The sequence below is a fragment of the Capra hircus genome, chromosome 1, assembly GCF_001704415.2.
Source record: "Capra hircus breed San Clemente chromosome 1, ASM170441v1, whole genome shotgun sequence".
NCBI lineage: Eukaryota > Metazoa > Chordata > Mammalia > Artiodactyla > Bovidae > Capra > Capra hircus.
Genome location: NC_030808.1, coordinates 20,775,759 through 20,795,756, shown reverse-complemented (window position 1 = coordinate 20,795,756; position 19,998 = coordinate 20,775,759). Strand labels below are relative to the sequence as shown.

The following is a 19,998-nucleotide window of genomic DNA, read 5'->3' as shown; positions in this document are numbered from 1 at the left end:
ATGGAATGTTCCGGGCCAGAATACAGGAGCGGGTTGTCATTTCCTACTCCAGGGGATCTTTCTGACCCAGGGATCAAATCCACATCTCCCGCATTGCTAAGGGGATTCTTTACCACTGAGCCACCTTGAAAACCTTGCAACACATAAAAGGGGCGTCCCTGGTGGCTCAGATGGTGCAGCGTCTGTCTACAATGCGGGAGACCCGGGTTCAGTCCCTGGGTTGGGAAGATCCCCTGGAGAAGGAAATGGCAACCCACTCCAGTACTCTTGCCCGAAAAATTCCACGGACTGAGGAGCCTGGTAGGCTACAGTCCATGGCGTCACAAAGAGTCGGACATGACTGAGTGACTTCACTTACACTATACACTAAGCTATCCCTTTACCCTGTAGAAAATTGGACAAGAAACACATTTAGGATAGAATGGAAGAGGAATAATTGCTTCCAGAAAACTCTAAGTTAAAGTGGTTACTTTTCATTAATTTCTTTGAAAAGAAAATTCTATAAACAGCACCGATTACATGAAGCAAGCAAGATAGAGAGCTTTTCATAGAAACCTGTATTTTCAACATTTTAAGGTTAAAATAATTCGATTTAAAGCTAGTATTAACCTGGCATTTCCTTTCCGTGGAAAGGCAAGCACATGATTTCTGAATCACCAACATGTGGCTGGCTTGCTTGATTTTATATACATATTACTTAACGCTGCCAGGTGTTGCACTCTACCTGAGTATAGTCAACTACAAATAACTCAGCGTCAACACACATTTAAAAATTAGGTTTCTTTGGAGATTTACAAGCAACATATTTAGCAACTAGAATATTTTATAAAATGCTGTGATTCATTGCCTTGTCAGTGAATCTAATGATTTTTAACTTCATTAGAGATTTTATTAAAGCTTGTATACATGTCATTTTTAAAATAGTCAACACTCTCTTCATAAACAAAATAAGGAAGAAACTTGATTTGTATGGCAAATACTTACGTGATTTCTGTGGAAAGGGAACAGAATTATCCAAAACATTTGGTTTATGGAAGGTAAGAAGGACCAAACAAAGGGGGAGTAAAAGTACTGAGGGGCAGAAGAAAATAGGAAAAAACAAAAACAAATGAAGGACTCACAAATTTTGCAACTCTCAAAAGCTCTAGAAGGAAAAATTTAGTTTAGAAACTAACATAATAATATATTAATACCTTCTTTAAGCATTAGGTTGGTAGGAATGACAGGCAAAATGAAGAAAGATTTAAGGAACACTGAAAATACATACATATTTATATATGTGAATGGGGGAAAATATAAAACCTACCCAGTGATAAATTAGAAGCTGAATGAAGAATGTCTGTTTTAACTTAGTTGCCATTTGCATAGGGTGATTACATTAAAGTTTTAGAAAAACATTTTCTGGTTTTAACAAAAAAATTAGTGTAACACTTACTATACCAAGAAATGACTTAATTTTGATTTAGAACTATCATTCTATATCAAAATCAGCTCTTTATAATTTTAACAAATTCATTTAACCTGCAGTATACCAAGAATAACAGTTATCACCATTTACTATCTGGGTCCAATGAATATTTAATTACTATTTAAGTCAGTTTGTGAATAATTTACAGAATAGTAAAGAGACAATGAAAAACAACTTCATTAGAATTTTTCATGAGAATTTACACAGCAAATCCAATTCTTAATATCTGTATTTTCCTGGTTTTGAAGGACAACATATCTGAAACGGGCAAGGCACTTTGGAACTGATAGCTTAACTACTGTCACGTATGAACTTGTAAGTACCTTGTAAATACCGATTCTAGATTTCAAAAACATGTCTATAAGGTTCTAGACTTCTTTTTGTATTTGTATCAATAATTCAAAATGTGTTAACTTTGGAAACTTTGACAACTCAAAAGTATACTGAGGACAGCAGGACAGAAGTCTTCCTTGTTACAAAACTGCAAAATATTTTTTATTTTTAGATTTATTAATACCAATTATATCATTTCCATGTCATTTATTTTCTTCCAATTCTTTTATTACACACTGGCCTTGTGTACTTGTCAACTTCTCCACTGTTTCAAAAAAATGTGGGTGTGTCAGCATCAGAAAAGCAAGCCAGGGCAGGTGAGGTTCCTGTCACAAAATACTGACTGATGAAGTCCTTGCTATTGAGCAACTAACTTAATACTGTAGGAGGAAAATACTGTATTTCCTTTTTGCTTTAGAACTATATTGCTATAGCAACTAGGTGCAGTGATGGATACGTTAACTAATCTTACTTTGGTAATCATGTGCATAGCAAATCACCACATTATACCGCTTATAAAGTGTGATATGTCAATTATATATTAAGCTGGGGGAGAAAGCGCTATACTGGTCACTCACTGACCCTTAAGTTTGAGAAAATTCATCTAGGATACTGTCATCTGAAGACAGTAGTTGGAGATTTTGCTCATCCATTCAGTGTCCCCATGATGAGTCGTGTCTAGAATGCTACTACCAGTCTGTGCATTCACTCACTAATTCATCTAATCGAAGCATCTTCGCATGCCAACTTTCTTCTCTTTAACATTAGGGACAGAAAATGGAAAATACTGAATTCTCTATTATATTTGCTAAAAATTCAAAACAAAAAGACAACAAAGATAGTCTCCAGACATTTTGTTTTTTACATTCTTGAAAGATAATACAGTATTAATGGGCTATGCTATTAAAAAGTTGAACATAATACAATAAAGATGACATTTCACTACTGCATTATCCTTTTAGGCACTTTCATTAAGCTCCTTTGGCTTATTATTTTAGTCTTTATATCCCACAGTTGGAAACAAATGATGAATTAATTTCCAAAATCATAAACGGTCAAAATGATGAAAGATATACAGGAAAAATACAATCAAGATTCCATAGTATATGTTCGATTTATAAAAAGTTCTGATGGACACATGTTAATAGCAAGATACAATGTTTTTTCCTATTAAAAAACACATTCATTGAAACTTTAAAAAGAATAAAAGTCATATAATACAATCCTTCCTACGAAACAACTTCAAACTAAAACTGGGTCCAAAGAACCCTGATAGGGGTTAAATCCCTGAACCAGGGGTTAATGCATTTTAAGATAATTTAATAAAATTCATGTATAACCATTTACAGTATTAAAATTATAAATGAAATCTTTCTCTTATTAATTTAAAATTGTTTACAAGGATAAAAAATCTTTCAAAAATTGAGATTTTACTGGTTCACTAGCATGCAGTAAAAACAATTATTATTGTGGCAGGACATGATTAAAAAAGAATAATAAAAATCAAACTAAACCATAAAAGAATTCCATGGAATCTTGGCCCTATGCATAGACAGACTTTGGTTTAGAGTTTTAATAGATAAAAGACAGTTGTAAATAATATGCATAGTAACAATTCCCAACTAGGTGTACTATTTATTCTCTGAAATAAAATATTTCCACTGAAGCACTGGTTTACATTTTCCATTTGAAAATTAAGCAAAGGGAAAATTCACTGAATTTTTAAACACTTTTATAAAAATGGTAAAACTCCAAGTAAAAAGACTTTATTTTTATAAATGAAGAATGGTCTTTCTCTAGTTGTTTGGAAGGGATTCAGTATCTCACTTGCAATCAAATTCTCCACTAAAAACACATTTCAATGATTAACACCTATGAAGTCACTTCATATCTATTTAAATAATATCTAATGAATACCTCATGACTTCCAACTGTTTTCATGAAATCTCCTCCAATTTCTTCTGCATTATCAAGTGACACCTGTTTGAGTATTGAATTTAAAAGTATTTCTGCAATGCCACTTTAATGAGCACTTGGACTCTGGGCTCTGGTTCCTGGAAATGCAGAAGGAACTGAAAGGCTACTCCTATTGGGTAATATTACCTAAATTTCACTGTAGATGATTTTGGCAATGCAATTTATGCAAAAGGAAAGACAAACAGTAAGATGTTTCAGTAAGAATTAGAAGAAAAATATGTAAGTACCAAGACAATTGCAAAGCCCTAATTATTGAAACTTTTTACTTAAGCAATAAAAAAATCCCAGTAAATGATTCAGAACTTTGAAAGTTTTAACAGTTGAACAGGGGAAACAAAAAAAAAAAGACAAGCTTATCAAGAAGTTGTAACTCCAAACATTTTATGCAAATAGATAAAATTAGCTTTCTAAACCAAGGGTCAATGCAAAGTTTGGTTCAGTTCAGTCGCTCAGTACCACTCTGCGACCCCATGAATCACAGCACGCCAGGCTCCCTGTCCATCACCAACTCCCAGAGTTCACTCAGACTCACGTCCATCGAGTCAGTTATGCCACCCAGCCATCTCATCCTCTGTCGTCCCGTTCTCCTTCTGCCCCTAATCCCTCCCAGCATCAGAGTCTTTTCCAATGACTCAACTCTTCGCATGAGGTGGCCAAAGTATCGGAGTTTCAGCTTTAGCATCAGTCCTTCAGTGAACACCCAGGACTGATCTTTAGGATAGATTGGTTGGATCTCCTTGCAGTCCAAGGGACTCTCAAGAGTCTTCTCCAACACCACAGTTCAAAAGCATCAATTCTTCAGTGCTCAGCTTTGTTCACAGTCCAACTCTCACATCCATACATGACCACTGGAAAAACCATAGCCTTGACTAGATGGACCTTTGTTGGCAAAGTAATATCTCTGCTTCGGAATATGCTATCTAGGTTGGTCATAACCTTCCTTCCCAGGAGTAAGCGTCTTTTAATTTCATGGCTGCATTCACCATCTGCAGTGATTTTGGAGCCCAGAAAATAAAGTCTGACACTGTTTCCACTGTTTCCCCATCTATTTGCCATGAAGTGATGGGACCGAATGCCATGATCTTCGTTTTCTGAATGTTGAGCTTTAAGCCAACTTTTTCACTCTCCTCTTTAGAATATATAAAATCCAACACTTAGTGTCACAGAACAAGAAAAAAAAAAGTACAATTTCAAATAATGGTCCTGGGATGTCACTGAAAGGTGAAAACTATAGTGTATCTTCCATCATAAATTAAGTTTTTGGAAAAAAATTTAAAAAATAAAAGAAATACTCAATTGTTGCCATTTTATATCTGAGAATCATAATGGGCACAGTAAAGGTGGAGCCTGGATCAGAATATACTTATAATTTCTTGAAAAATATATAAAAACTACTGTATATAATCTAAATTGCTAGATAATAATTTTTCTTGTAGTAGTATCTATTGAAAGATGGCTGTGTGATTGTTCAATTTGATGGGTGCCAAGAAAATCAACTTACCTAAACACATTTTGCTCAACTGAGGGCCTCAACATTTAAAATTAGACCACAAGAGCTTCTTGCCCTTTCCCAGGGGTTCTCGTTTCAGATGTAAATACTCTTCAGAGATCCGTAACAGAAGTGACGGACACTCATGAGTAAAACAGCTGCCCAGATTACTCTCCACTGCAACCTGAGGGACTTACATATTTTTGCCCAAGGCCAAATCTGCTCATACCTTCCAGGTCCATCAGCTTTAACTTGCTGTCAGCTGCTTCCACAGGAGTGAAGTAGTGTCACTCACATTCCCTATTAAGACTCACTAGGAGACACTAGTGCTTGACTGACTCAAGTGTTCAATAGAAGGACATATGAATCTGAGGACCTCTTCAACTTTAAAATTCTATTTCTATGACTCAAAGTAATTTATCAAATTACAGTTGATAAAAATGACAAGCATTTTAACTAGAAAGATGATATGCTGTCATAAAAGTTGTGGAAACAGCCCTGACCAATGTTTTATAGTCTTTTTAGTGAATTTCAGGGGAAGGAAATGATTTTGAAATAGCCATACACCCTACCCATTCAATCCTCCAGTTATTTATCTTCACTACTTTCTTTACTGGGGAAAAGAATTTCAAACAGATGTTTATTTAAAAGCTAAACATGAGCTTATATTCAAACTGGAGCTTGTGCTTATCTCCTAAAGACTATATACTGAATAAAATACAATAGTAAAGATTTAAGACCCTTGATGACATAGATAAGTGCATAAGAGAGGCAAAATAATTGTCCTGGCATCAGAAACAAGTATCTCCTGTAAATGATACAGCAAAATAAAGAAGCGTTTCTCTGTTCTGAATTATTCTTAGAAGGCTTATGCTACAAATTGGATTCAATAAATCCACTATTCAGTTTATTTGCCTTTCTAGTTTATAGAAAAATGAAATTTACAATCAAAATTAAGAGTATCCAGTTAGGGATTTTAAGTTAAAAAAGTTCATAGAATCAAAAGAGCTAGGGAAAGAGCTTAGACCATTTCTGTTCCAAAATGAAACCCCCTCATGGATGCTGTGCTGCATCATCTTGCAAACATGGAAACTAGAATATTTTTAAAGAAAATTAATTTTAACTCTAGGTTTTTAAAAATCCAGGAGGATAATTATGATAAAGAGTACCTGTGGTATTTATTTAGAATTAATATTAATAATGTCTGTCCACTGTCTTCAGTTAAACAATAGTTTCTCTGAAGAAACATAAAATAATTATTAAGAAATTATCTGGCGGCACATAAGTGTAGAAAAAAAAGGTTTAAATGTAAAACTAACAGGGTAACTGCTGCTGCTGCTAATCTTTTCCAATTGCTCTTCAAAGTAACGGGTGCTTTCTATCAGATTTGAAAAGCCTAATAATTTATAATCTCTATCCAAATATGAAATATAATGGAAAATGGTGCTTTCTTCTCCTGAAATTGTTTATAGTGTGTATATACATGCACACACACACACACACACACACACACACATATACATCCTTTGAGACTGGAGCATGACTCCTATTAAACTCAACTATACTCTCCCCATTCCTAAAATAGATTTGACATACAGACATAAGCACAAGGTCAAGGTCATAGATCAGTAAGAAAGATTACCAACAGAACTGATGTAACAGCTGGCATTTGATCAAAGCTCCTGGGGTTTTTCGTATACTGAGAAGACACTCTGTCTTTACTCACAGGGTACACTCTGTTTTAAAAATGTTCCCCATCTTTGAAGACAAGATCTTTATGCACTTTTTATTTATTACAAAGTATGTTCTGTTAAAAACTGTTGTATTGGATCGGGGAATAAAAAAAAAGAAACTAGTGTATGTATGTTTCAGAATCATTAGTTTTTAGGTGTATATATATTTATGCTTAAATATTTATGTATTCATGTTATAACTGATCCCTGCCACATGATAAATTTGAAATTACTTTAACTTACAGGTTCCTGAATCCACCGTGCTCCCCCAGGCCTCTAAGCTAAACTGGAAACTGTCTATTGTTCAACATCTTGGGTCACGTCTTCTCAAATACAGATTTAACTAACAACAATTGGTTCAGCCAGAAAAACTTTACAATGTATCCATAGTCTTCCATGATAACTTCCAAATTATCCATATAGGAAGAGACTCTGGTTAACAACAGCAGCAACAAAAGTGATTCTTAATGGAGTATATTAATTAATAGTGTGATTATCTAATAAAAACATGCCTTTTGTTTCAGCTATTCAAGCAAAAAACTTAATTTATCTTAAATTACATTTATGAGACCAAGAGTTATGTGATGAATGTTCTTACTGAACCATTCTGATCAAGAAATTATTTTTAAGAATGCATAAAATGCATTCTTAATGTTGGGGTAAATTTATAATAGAAGTGCTTTCCTTGTTAAATTAAGTATCATCTGCCGTAGCTTTATATAATTTGCCAATTATGATACATGAACATATAAATGTTCTCAGTTATCAGTTTTTCATTTTGCAAAATTGTTTTTGCAAAGAATTTAACAGATTTGAATGAAAATACCAGAATTGTACTGTCCTAGAAGATCTGCTAGTTTCCTGATAACAAAGAAAAAAGGACAAAAATATTTATCAAATTAAATACCACTGCAAATGAAACTTCCTTTACCAGGCTGAAGCAGACCATGAGTTTATCAAAATTACCAGTAATGGGCATCAATTTGTACAACAAACTTTGATAACAAAATCTGTGGACATATTTTCTATTTTAAAACAAAACAGAATTCCTTGTAAAATATACTAAAGTCTATTTAGAGGAGTCACTCATCAATTAATAAATATGTCCTGGGTGAAAGTGTTGCCCTGCTGGGTGAAGTCTGATTTTCCAGAAACAGTATAAACATAACGATATCCCACTTGCCCATAATGGCCCACAACACAAAGTTTTCTAGATTAAGGGTTTTAGTCTGTGGCAGAGAGCTATCACTACAGACACAATCCATGGACAGAGAGACACAGTGATGATATATGTGGGAAGGGAAAAAGTCAATGAACCTAACAGGTTCCTGCCCCAGGGGATTAATAAGCAATAAGAATATGCACAATGTACCTGGAGAATCTCCAAGTCTTTAAATATTAACGGGTAACATTAAAATATGGTTTTTCAACTAAGTAGATGAAACTACTGGCATGCCGTTAGTGTGCTATTTACTTTCAAAGGTTTCATTCTGAATGTGAAATTGTCACCCATGCCTTTCCACAATGTCTCTTTTGCTCATTGGTACACATAAGGACGCAACTTAGCAACTGAACAACACATAAGTAGATGTCTGAAGTCAGACACTTCTGAAGTCAAACTGCCAGTAACTGCCAGTCTGAGACCCAGTTTTGCTGGTGCCAAGGTCTCAGGCATGCTCAGTCCATGGCTGAGGCTATACCAACCCCAGCCAGGGCGCCTGACACTCAGCTAGAGACTGGGTTGTAGGTAGTCAGGAGGCTTTACAAGAGGCTCCTACAAGTTGGAAAAGAAACAGGGAGAATAGTCTAGGTCTGTGCCGTCCTGACTTCATTTATTGGACTAAAAATATTTCAGATGATTACCTTTTAAGGTAATTAAAGATCATTAGAAACAACTGCTACTATGAGCATTATTTAATAAAACTGAAACATTTTAACATTGAAAAATGAAGTAACCTTAGCTTTGTGAGGACTTCTATTATGTATCTCATCTTTCTTATTTTCTTTCTTTTCATTCTGGTGGAGACAGAACGGCGACACGTGGACTGGCACATACAGGTTCCATACTGACACCTCTCTGTTCAGTAGCTTGGTCAATGCCAGTATCAACTGCTTACATTCTTATATCAATATTCCCTCTATTGATATTTTATTTTATTGTTCTTAAATTTATCATGCTTTCAATTGTAGAACTTATGTAAAATGAATAATTTGTCTTGTAATTAAATTCTTGTTATTACACGTGTGTGTGTCCTCAGTCATGGTCAACTCTTTGTGATCCCACAGACTGTAGCCTGCTGGGCTCCTCTGTCCATAGAAATTTTCCAGGCAAGAATAATGGAGTGGGTTGCCATTTCCTACTCCAGGGGATATTCCAGACCCAGGGACCGAACCTGCATCTCTTGCATCTCCTGGACTGGCAGGCGGGTTCTTTACCACTGAGCCAAGATGGGAAGACCTGTCAGGAGACTATGACTGAGACCTAACAGTGGGAAAAATAAGAAAGAAAAGAACCTTTGGCTCAGTATCCTTTCCTCTTTTCACTTACACAATTCCTGCCATCATCAACATTTGATAAAATATATCATAATTAAAAAAGCATCACAGAATTATGTTCCAGTGGCTCACAATCAAGCTAAAGGAATCAGGTATCTTTTCTATTCTCTAAGTCTCAACTGAGGCCACACCCTCTTCCTCCTTGGGCAATCTTCCCTAAACTACACTGGCTGAAGCACATTTCTCATCTCTGGGACTTCACAGAACTCAGTAGATCTTTCAATCATCTCATTACAAAACTATTTTGTATTGTTTATGCCTAGCCTTCAGCTGGAATGTAAACCTCTTCTGGACAAGGATTTCACTTTTGTCATCTTACATCCCAGCACCTGGCACAGACAGCACTGCCAGCAGAACACGCAAGTCAAACTCCTCAAGCCTCAGACTATAAAATGAAGGGTGGGCTGTCATAATTGTAAGGTACTTTAAGATCGAAGACAGTATGATAATGCTATTATAATGTTTGGTTTCAAATTCAAGATATCACCACCTCCCCTGAATGTAACAAAATTTTACAAAATTAAAGAGTAATAAAGTATTTTATTCTACACAAGTTCTGTGGTTTTGGAAAACATGTACACATTCTGTTAGAAAAACTCAAGATCTAGATATTTAGAAGTGAATCTTTAACATCTGTTTATAAAAAAAAGATCATTCAGTTTCCTTTAATCAGTGTCTTCCTGGCTAAGGTTTGTAAGACCTACTATACTCACAGACTATAAACAAGAATGAGCAAACGTTTCAAAATTCTGGTATCATAAAGCTTTTCATCATTTTCCTCTCCCTAACTATTCATTGCATAGGAATCTGAATAAAACCTATTTATATTAAACATTTCATTGTTAAGTTTTCCTACACTGAAGACTGTATTTAAGAAAGAAGTATCATATTGAAAGATTCAATCCTTAAAAACTCAGAAAAACCAAACTCATCCCAAAAAGGACATAATGATATGGGGAAAGAAAGCCTTCATGAATTAACTTGGCATCATATATTAACCACAAGTGAGAAATTATTTCTCTTTGGTCATGCGACAAATAAACCACCGAAGTAGATAATAATTATATACCACAAAATTTGAACCCTTTAAATTGTGTGACAGTGAAAGATGATCAGTTATGTCCAATTCTTTGTGACCCCATGGACTATACAGTTCATGGAATTCTCCAGGCCAGAATACTGGATTGGGTAGCCTTTCCCTTCTCCAGGGGATCTTCCCAACCCAGGGATCAAACCCAGGTATCCCGCATTGCAGGTGGATTCTTTACCAGCTGAGTCACAAGGGAAGCCCCAGAATACTGGAGTGGGTAGCCAGTCCCTTCTCCAGCGGATCTTCCTGACCCAGGAATCCAACCGGGGTCTCCCGCGCTGCAGGCAAATTGTTTACCAACTCAACTATCAGGGTGTGATAAAGATTCAATCAAATTGGTCAAAGCTATCCTTAGGATGATCTTTTTCATCTGAACCTGTATTTGCTGAAGTGTTTCAAGTATGAGCTTGTACTGTGTCTGGCTAAATAAAAACAATATCCTGCCCGAAAGTGATTCAATTAGAATGTGTAAAAGTGATCAAATTCCTTTTAAAAGACTTTATACCTGAAAATGTGAAAACCAATTAAACAAAACAAACATTATCCAAGCAGGTCTGGAATACTGATGCAAGAAGAGTCAACGTGCCACTGTTTCTTCTTCTTCCATATCTGCATGCTGCTGTTAGCAGTAATATCAAATCAAGGGAATTCCCTCCTTTAACCTGTGCTGAAGGAATAAACTCCCCTCCCCCGCCCCACCCCCACCCCCACCCCCTGCCTTGTGCAGGGTATCAAATCTAAATGATGTCTTTCAGGTCTGAGGAGGCTAAGGAGTCATGTGGGTTCAGAAAATAGCTAACTTTGATGTGGATGGAGACAAGTCTGAAAACACAGTTTCCTGAAATGTACAGTAAGTCTTTAATGTGTATTAAAAACAAAATGTATCATACTATGCTCCAAAAGCTACTAAAGCATTTGTTTTAAAGTAATTACATTATGAAATCAAATTTCCTTGCCTATCATAAACTACTGTGGGGATTTTGGGGCAGATCCTTTATTCACTGGGACTACTGACTTCTTTTCAAAGCTAAACTGACAAATATTCTAGCCTCCATTACACTGGAAATACAAACTTATGGAACTTGTATAAAAATGGCACAGCAGCTCATGTTTATAGAGAAACCTATCTTCCTATGATGATTCTACCACTAGCTATCATTTTCCTAACAGCAAATGGATTCTACAAATGTAATGGGACCAATTAGGAAAGAGTTGAAAGGTCACCTGCCTAACCAATCATCCCAGGTAATGCTTAAACCCCTTTAATAACCTGTATGCTAATACTGGTTGTCTAGGTTACTTCTGAAAACCTCCAGTGACCATGGATTGTATTCTAAGGTGGTATTTTTTAGAATCAGATGACTCTGGGTTCAATTTCTGGCTCTTACACTTAGCCAACTGCATGGCTTTGGGCAAGTTAACTACTCTCAAAAGTTTTATTTGTAAATAAATGAAAACCAATACCAATTTCATAGCACCTCTGTGGGGACTAAACCTGACAATGCTCATGTGGTGCTCAGCACAGTGCCAGGGCTCAAGGCGGGTGCTCGGCAAGGATTACCCACTATTCAGAGAACTCATTGCATGTTCCCACAACTGCAACAGTATGATATTCGTCCTTGCACTGGACTATAATCTGTCTCCTTTACACTGATCATTAGTCCTTTGGGGGCCACAGAAACAAGGCTAATCCTTCAATTATCCTTCAGACATTGGAAACTATTCCACTGACTAAATCCATCACCTTGCTAAGGTCTAGATAAGACAGTTAAATTCCACTGTTGAAGGAGTCTGCTAAGTCGCTTCAGTCGTGTCTGACTCTGTGCGACCCCATAGACAGCAGCCCACCAGGCTCCGCTGTCCCTGGGATTCTCCAGGCAAGAACACTGGAATGGGTTGCCATTTCCTTCTCTAATGTATGAAAGTGAAGTCTCTCAGTCGTGTTTGACTCTTCGTGATCCCATGGACTGTAACCTACCAGGCTCCTCTGTCCATGGGTACTGGAGTGGGGTGCCATTTCCTTCTCCAGTACGTGAAAGTGAAAAGTGAAAGTGAAGTTGCTCAGTCGTGTCCAACTCTGTGCGACCCCATGGACTGTAGCCCACCAGGCTCCTCCGTCCATGGGATTTTCCAGGCAAGAGGACTGGAGTGGGGTGCCATTGCCTTCTCCAGGTGAAGGAGTCTAGCAAAGGACAAACAAAGGAATACACACACATGTACCTGGGCACCCGTCTGCAAGGATGACATTCTTTATAAACTCCTGATGGGCCAAAGTAGCATAGAAATACTCCTGGGGGCTCTCCACCACAGACTGCCGGGTCCTACTGAGTTTGTTGTTTAGTCGCTCAGTCATGCCTGACTCTTTGCAACCCCACGGACTGTAGCCCACAGGACTCCTCTGTCTATGGGACTTCCCAGGCAGGAGCATTGGAGCGGGTTGCCATTTCCTTCTCCAGGGGATCCTCCCAACCCAGAGATCAAACCCGCATCTTCTGTATTACATGTGGATTCTTTACCACTGAGCTACTAGGGAAGCCCCTTACTGAGTTCCAACCCGCTCTCCCCCAAGTGTTTTAGGCCTCATCTCCTTCTCCAATGAAATACAAAGTTATGCTTCCTTCGATTCTTCTCCTGAGGTTGGTTAATATTATATTGATATTACATTCATTCCCATTTTAACATACAAGCAATTGAGTGACTAGCCAGTAAATGGTTCATCCGAAACCAGCTGAGGTTCTTCTGAGTTCCAGCCTTCCCTGTGAGTTTACATTGCCATGGACTGTAACGATGAGTTTGAAAACATTTGGCAAGGCAAATGACTTTATAGGACCTGTAGAACTCTGGGTTACTTTTCCTACTCTAAAGTCTGTATCTGCTGTTGCTCTTGCTTTTATCAGAAAGATCACATAGCACAGTGGTGAAGAGAACAATCTCTGGATTCCTGACTCTGGCATTTCTCAGTGGGTAGCTCTGGTCCAGGGAGAAGGCACTGGCACCCCACTCCAGTACTCTTGCCTGGAAAATCCCATGGGCGGAGGAGCCTGGTGGACTACAGTCCATGCGGTTGCGAAGAGTCGGACACGACTCAGTGACTTCACTTTCACTTTGCACTTTCATGCATTGGAGAAGGAAATGGCAACCCACTCCAGTGTTCTTGCCCGGAGAATCCCAGGGACAGAGGAGCCTGGTGGGCTGCCATCTATGGGGTCACACAGAGTCGGACACGACTGAAGTGATTTAGCAGCAGCAGCGGCTCTGGTCCAGACCCTGATGCTGGGAAAGACTGAAGGCAAGAGAAGGGGATGACAGAGGATGAGATGGTTGGCAGCATTACTGACTCGATGGACATGAGTTTGAGCAAACTTAGAGAGTTGGTGATGGACAGGGAAGCCTGGTGTGCTGCAATCCATGGGGTCACGAACAGTCGGACACAACTGAACAACTGAACAGGAGTAAACTCTCGTCAAGTGACCAATGCATCCTGGGGCCTGGTTTCTTTAACTGTAAAATTGAAATAATACTATTTACCTCCTCAAGCTGTTCTATGACATAGAATGGAATACGCCTGGCATTTTCTAAGCATGAGAGTAACATTAAAATTCTACCGTCAGAGCTGAGGCTAGGGGACTCTATCACATTTTCTTCACTTTCCAGTCACCCCACATAAAGCGCCTTGAGAGCTGAGACAGCGTCTTTGGCATTTGTATCTCCGTGCCTGATATTGTCTGTTAAATGCTTCAACATATTCTATATATATCCTGAAAAACTAAAAAAACAGTTTAGATCTGCATTTTAATAAATCTAGCTAATAAACTCTTTAACTTTGTGATTTTGTAAGACATGTTTACTTAAGCCAAAGGGTCATTCATTTCATGTAAAAGATGCCTATCATTTTTTCCTTCCCTGGTCTTTTTCCATAAAGAACCTATTCCCTGATCCCTAACCCGTGGGAATGGACCACGTTGAGAATGTGACTGAACAGGACCAATTCCTTTCGTCTCTTGGGATATGTAATTCACAGAGACTGAAAACCTTCATTTTGGGGTTGCTTTAATGAGGCCACATTTCACAGCTCATACAGAGGAGTCAGTATGCTGAGAGAAAAGAATGAAGCTGGTGCAGAGACAGAAGCAGGATGAGGAAGGCAAAAAGGAAGAGAGAGAGAACAGGCAGCAAGGCTGATGAGTGGTTTTCCAGTTTCAAGCAAGTGCAATGCTCTCCTATCGCTGGCTTCCTGAAGAGCCTGCTACAGGCCTCCAATAACTCTCCCGCTACTTGAGCTTTGGTGAACAGGCTTCTTTCTGTTCCATGCAAAGGCAGCGTCCCTAAGCTACTGCAGTAACACCATGTGAGGCAAACCATGCCCTCAAATCCATGGCTTAAAGACCTCTGCAAGTATCAACTCTCTTCCCTCACCTTTCCTACAGAACCTCCACCTCATGTACTAGGTCTACGTCCAATGCCTGTCTCTGATTTTCAAATGGGGAGAGCGACACAAGGAGGTAAAGAAGATAGTCAAGGTCACACTGAGAGTTTGCAGGGGCAGAGCTCACAACAGAATTTCAGATTTCTTATTCCCTAGGGCCTGAACTAACTGATAAACCAGCTGCCTCCCTTGATGAAACTGAAGTATGCCAATTATCCAAACTGTGTAGGAAACACTGACCAAAACAGGGGTTAATTGGACATTGGTTGTTTTAATTCCACAAGCAGCTCTTTCCCTGGGTTACCCTGGGAGTGAATAACATATCTTTTGCGGGGATGGGAAGGAGGCCAGCACAGGCCATCTGGCTGAACATGTCCTTTCGTCAAGTTATCCGTGCAGCGGTGTGAAAACTTACTGATGTTGAAGAACTTTACAGTTTAATTTATCATTTTCCTACTCTACTGAATTTACAAGTAGATAAACCTTTATTCTCATATTAGCCAAGCAGTTTAACTGACTCTAAAGTTATTGAATCTATATGAATGTATATATTCTATATGGTGCACAGGGCAGAGGAGATTGAAATGTTCTGATGTTAAAGACAATTTTTCATATTCAAAAAGAGAACAATTCCTTTAGACCATTAGAAAGGAAATGAACACCCATTTTTTTCTCATGAAAAGTAAAACAAAATATTGAGCTTCCTTCAATCAAGGAAAAAAGGGATCATGAAAGACACAGATGACCCAATTTCCTTGTCCATCTTTCTGACTTCTCCCGTTTTGTAATTTTGCTAAGACAACACATCTGGCCTATTAGATTCAAGACTGCTTCCTAAGACCTCAGAGTCAGAACCCATCAACTGGGCTCAACTCGCGACTGTAGTGCTGCTAGCCAAGGGCATAATCAAGACCTGCTCCAGTTCTTAAATATGTATTTTTTTCCCTTTATCCCTTCTTTCTTCTTGCCTTTCTCTACCCTTCCCAACCTCTCAAATGGTTTACTTCCTTCTTTCCCTCTTTTAACTCCTAAGTCTTTAATTATACCTGATTTATTCATGCTGCTACGGACATTCAGAACTACAAAGGCTCCTGAGACTGACATCAAGACCATATTCATATTCTCTATGTTGGGAAATGTGGATGGGATGGGGTGTGTTATTAATACTGAATCATGCAAGTATCAATGCCCAACTCTGAGTCAGACTAGGACTGTCCAGACCCTGAATGATGAGCCTTGAGCAAGGTTCAAGGCCTTGAGAATGAATGGATGAAAGAAAGGCAAGCTTAAAGAGACTGCCTTTGCCTAATATACAAACTAGGTACTAAGGCTATTAGTTAGAAGGGGGTATGTGTCCATGCTAGGAAGCTAAGGTGGGAAATAGATAAGCAGTAATAAAATCTTAAGGGAGATGCTGGTATTCCAACTCTATGTATCAACAGACTGGAAAATAAATTCTTACAGTGGAACCCAGCACAAAGGCAGGTAGATGGGTTGTGAAGTTAGCAAGGAAATAAAGACCAGATGGTTCTTGCTCAGAGGGCTAAATAGTAAAATATCACATAAGGGGGATCTTGATTTGGCTACCTCTACCATCTCTAGCAAATTATGCCCCTAAATAGTCAAGACATCTAACTGCAAGCAGCATCACACTCTTTACAGTGCCTGTAATCGAAGTTCATTAGTGAAGCTGGGTGGGTGAGAAGCCGGGTTACTCTGGGTCAGGTACGGTCAGGTTATGTCTAAGGTTCCAGGCACTTCTTTAATGTCATTTACTGGGTTTCAACTGGTCTCCAATTCTTCTTAAATAAACTGCGGTGGCTCCTGGTCCTAGATGACAGCCTTGGCTCCAAAAGTTTCAACAACCGCCCAAAGGAAGGAGTCAGAAATGACAAATGATCCCATGGTAGAATAAACGAGAAAAAGAGGCAGAAGGTTCCACTGCTAGTTCTCCAACTACATCTCATTCAAATCCTTCCTGCATATGAGGTGAAATACTTCTTTTCAACAAGAGCTGGGTGGGACCACCCGAGAGAAGACACTGGACCAACTCCCCAAACTCTACGGCTATGAGAGATACAGAGGAAAGACAAAAGGTAACCATGTGTTATGATTTTTTTTTGTGCCTCACTTTACTCGTTGAGAAGCATTAGGCTCAACAAGATCCCCTTTAAGATTCTATTGCATTTCCCTGGAGCTAGTTATTTTAGCTCCTTATTTTGAAGCCCTTCTTGAGAATGTTCTTGGTACAGCTAAAGGCAATCACTCTGCCTTTCTGTTTCTTCTCTGTCACTTAGGGCTGACGCTCCTTTCAGGGCTAAGTATGTATTCCCATTCTAGATGGAATAAAATGCCTTCTTTCATCCTATCCTCCCCCTTTTACCCACAGAAGGAAGAATTTTATCAGTTCTGTGCATTTTGATACAGTAACAGAAATGGTTTATAAGTTTCTGTATTATATTTACATAAGAGAATATCATTTAAATTCCCAAATCAAAAAGTTAGTGTTTCTCCCCAAAACATCTAACTTGTAAACACAGGTTTGTCAAAAGATTACTACTGAAGTTGACTTACCAAGTAAGGCATCTTCCATCTACCCCCTTAAAAGTATACACACTGTAGGAATACTCAAAAGAGTGATGTACAGGGGAAAAAAAAATTCTTTCATCTGCTAAAAGCATTCTCAAATTTGGCAATTTTTTTGTTCTAAATATATTACTCAGTAGCATAAACACTGTGAAGTAGAAATGGTTGGAACCCATGTTCAGAATAAAAGGGCTAAGTGGAGTTCTGCATAATCAGCAAAATGGAAGAACAAAATTACACATTAAAAATTGCATAGTGGAACAAAACTAAGCAAGAATGTGCTTTGAATTGCTACTACATAATTAAGAAAATGGTCATCAGATAGTTGACATGACTCAAATCTTATTTGTAAAATTATGTCTGAGAAGGGATAAAAATGGTTACACCTTCTTAAAAATCTCTGTTCAATAATCAGTTTTTACTTCTTTAAAAAGAATGCCAGTAAAAAAAAAAAAGCACTTCTACGATTACAGAAGGTAAACTATATATTTTGCAGTGTTAAGGATTTAGACCTTTTTGTTATCAGTGGTGGGCCTGGTAACAAAAGACTGGAAGTAACCAACTAAAATCAAGAATGGTAACAACAGAATATCAGGATTGAGAAGCTCGACTTCATAAACTATTTTACAGTCTGGTGTTGGCTACTCATAGGACTAGACACCACTCCAATCTACCCGCTGTCAATCTCAACAACCTATGCTGGAGAAAATCTGAGAGTTTCATTTCCCACAGCTCATTTCTGAAAGGTGTTCTTTTACACCTTTCAACAACCTGTAAGATAAAAAATTCCCTCTAGTTTTTATTTCTAAAAGATACCACAAGCTTTACAAATAAAAACACTAGGGCTCATCCACCAGTTCTGTAACTCTAGGTAAAGCTTTTTATGCCTCTGTTTAATGTGGACAATACCAACTTATCTAGGAGGAGAGCTGTGAAGATTCAATAATACATATAAAACATTCAACACAGCAAGTCCTCCAGAAATGCTACTTTTCCCCTCTTGGTGCTCCTTATTCTATGGATACTAACTTACATAATTGCTGTAATATAATTTTATGCTAATTAGGCAAAATCTATCCTTTCCAAAATCAAGTAGTATGAAAGTGAAAGTGAAGTCGCTCAGTTGTATCTGACTTTGCAACTCCATAGACTGCAGCCCATCAGGCTTCTCCATCCATTGGATTCTCCAGGTAAGAATACTGGAGTGGGTTGCCATTTCCTTCCCCAGGGGATCTTCCCGACCCAGGGATTGAACCCAGGTCCTCCGCATTGCAGGCAGACGCTTTAACCTCTGAGCCACTAGGGAAGTAGTACCACATGGCAAATGCTTTGGATACTCAGGTATTTTAAATGATCTGTTTATAAGACAACACTGCAAACCCAGAATCTGGCATTTCTAATTCCTAACTAGCTGACTCTGCAATTTAAAGTGGACCCATATACAGGTATTTTACTATGACTTGATACTTTAAAAAAGGTGACGCTGCTTAGTAACCACATGCCTATTGATTCCACCATCCTACTATTTACAAGATCATCCATTAAAAGCAAACTGCCAGATTTTTACACTGCACAGAGAGCTTCCTTGAGTGCTACCTGATCTTTGTTTTATTTTCATTAACTAGAGGAACTAAAACTAACAGCTTGCCAAAAAAGTATCAGTCCTGTCAGTGATAAGAGACAAATCAATTTCAATTCTGCTAAAGAAATATCAGTTTTAAAAATTTTAAACATTTTCACTTGAATTTCAAAAGTCGTTTGATTTTTATAATGAAAAATACTGTTCACAATGTCATTGATCATAACAGGGATACTGTGAAGATACTTAACTTCAAAGATACCTAAAAATGGGTAACATACTAAAGCTAAGAGTTCAGGTTTTGAATCTTGGTTCACCAACTAACTTAACTTTTCTAAGACTTTGGAGATAATGCTACCTAATTAACAAGATCATAAAAAAAGATTTCATGAACTAAGACCTGCAAAGCACACAGCATTATACATGGTGTCCCCTAAGTACTCATAAGTGGAAGCAGATTCTATAGCAAATAAATTTTCCTCTAAAGCGAAACACTAAAAGCAATTCAGGAAAAAAAAAAAAAAAAAGACATCTGAACTATACTGTGTCTTGCATTTTTTCAGTACTATGAAAGATAATCCAAAACTTATACTATCAGAGCAGCATAAATAAGAGCAAAAAGCCAAAGATTAAGAATTATTCCAGTTTTATACAAATTAAAAGGGGGTACTGCAATTATAGCTTCTGAGTGAAATAAAATATGGCAAATCTAACTCACATTCTTACATAAATATACATACATACACAATCTATATATCAAT

At 37.8% G+C, this 19,998-nt stretch overlaps 1 protein-coding gene across 1 annotated transcript in view; it reads right to left on the bottom strand.

The window, feature by feature from the left end:
- The window catches only part of NRIP1 (nuclear receptor interacting protein 1), a 52,484-nt gene that overhangs the window by 8,233 nt on the left and 24,253 nt on the right, over positions 1 to 19,998 (bottom strand). The window lies entirely within an intron of this gene.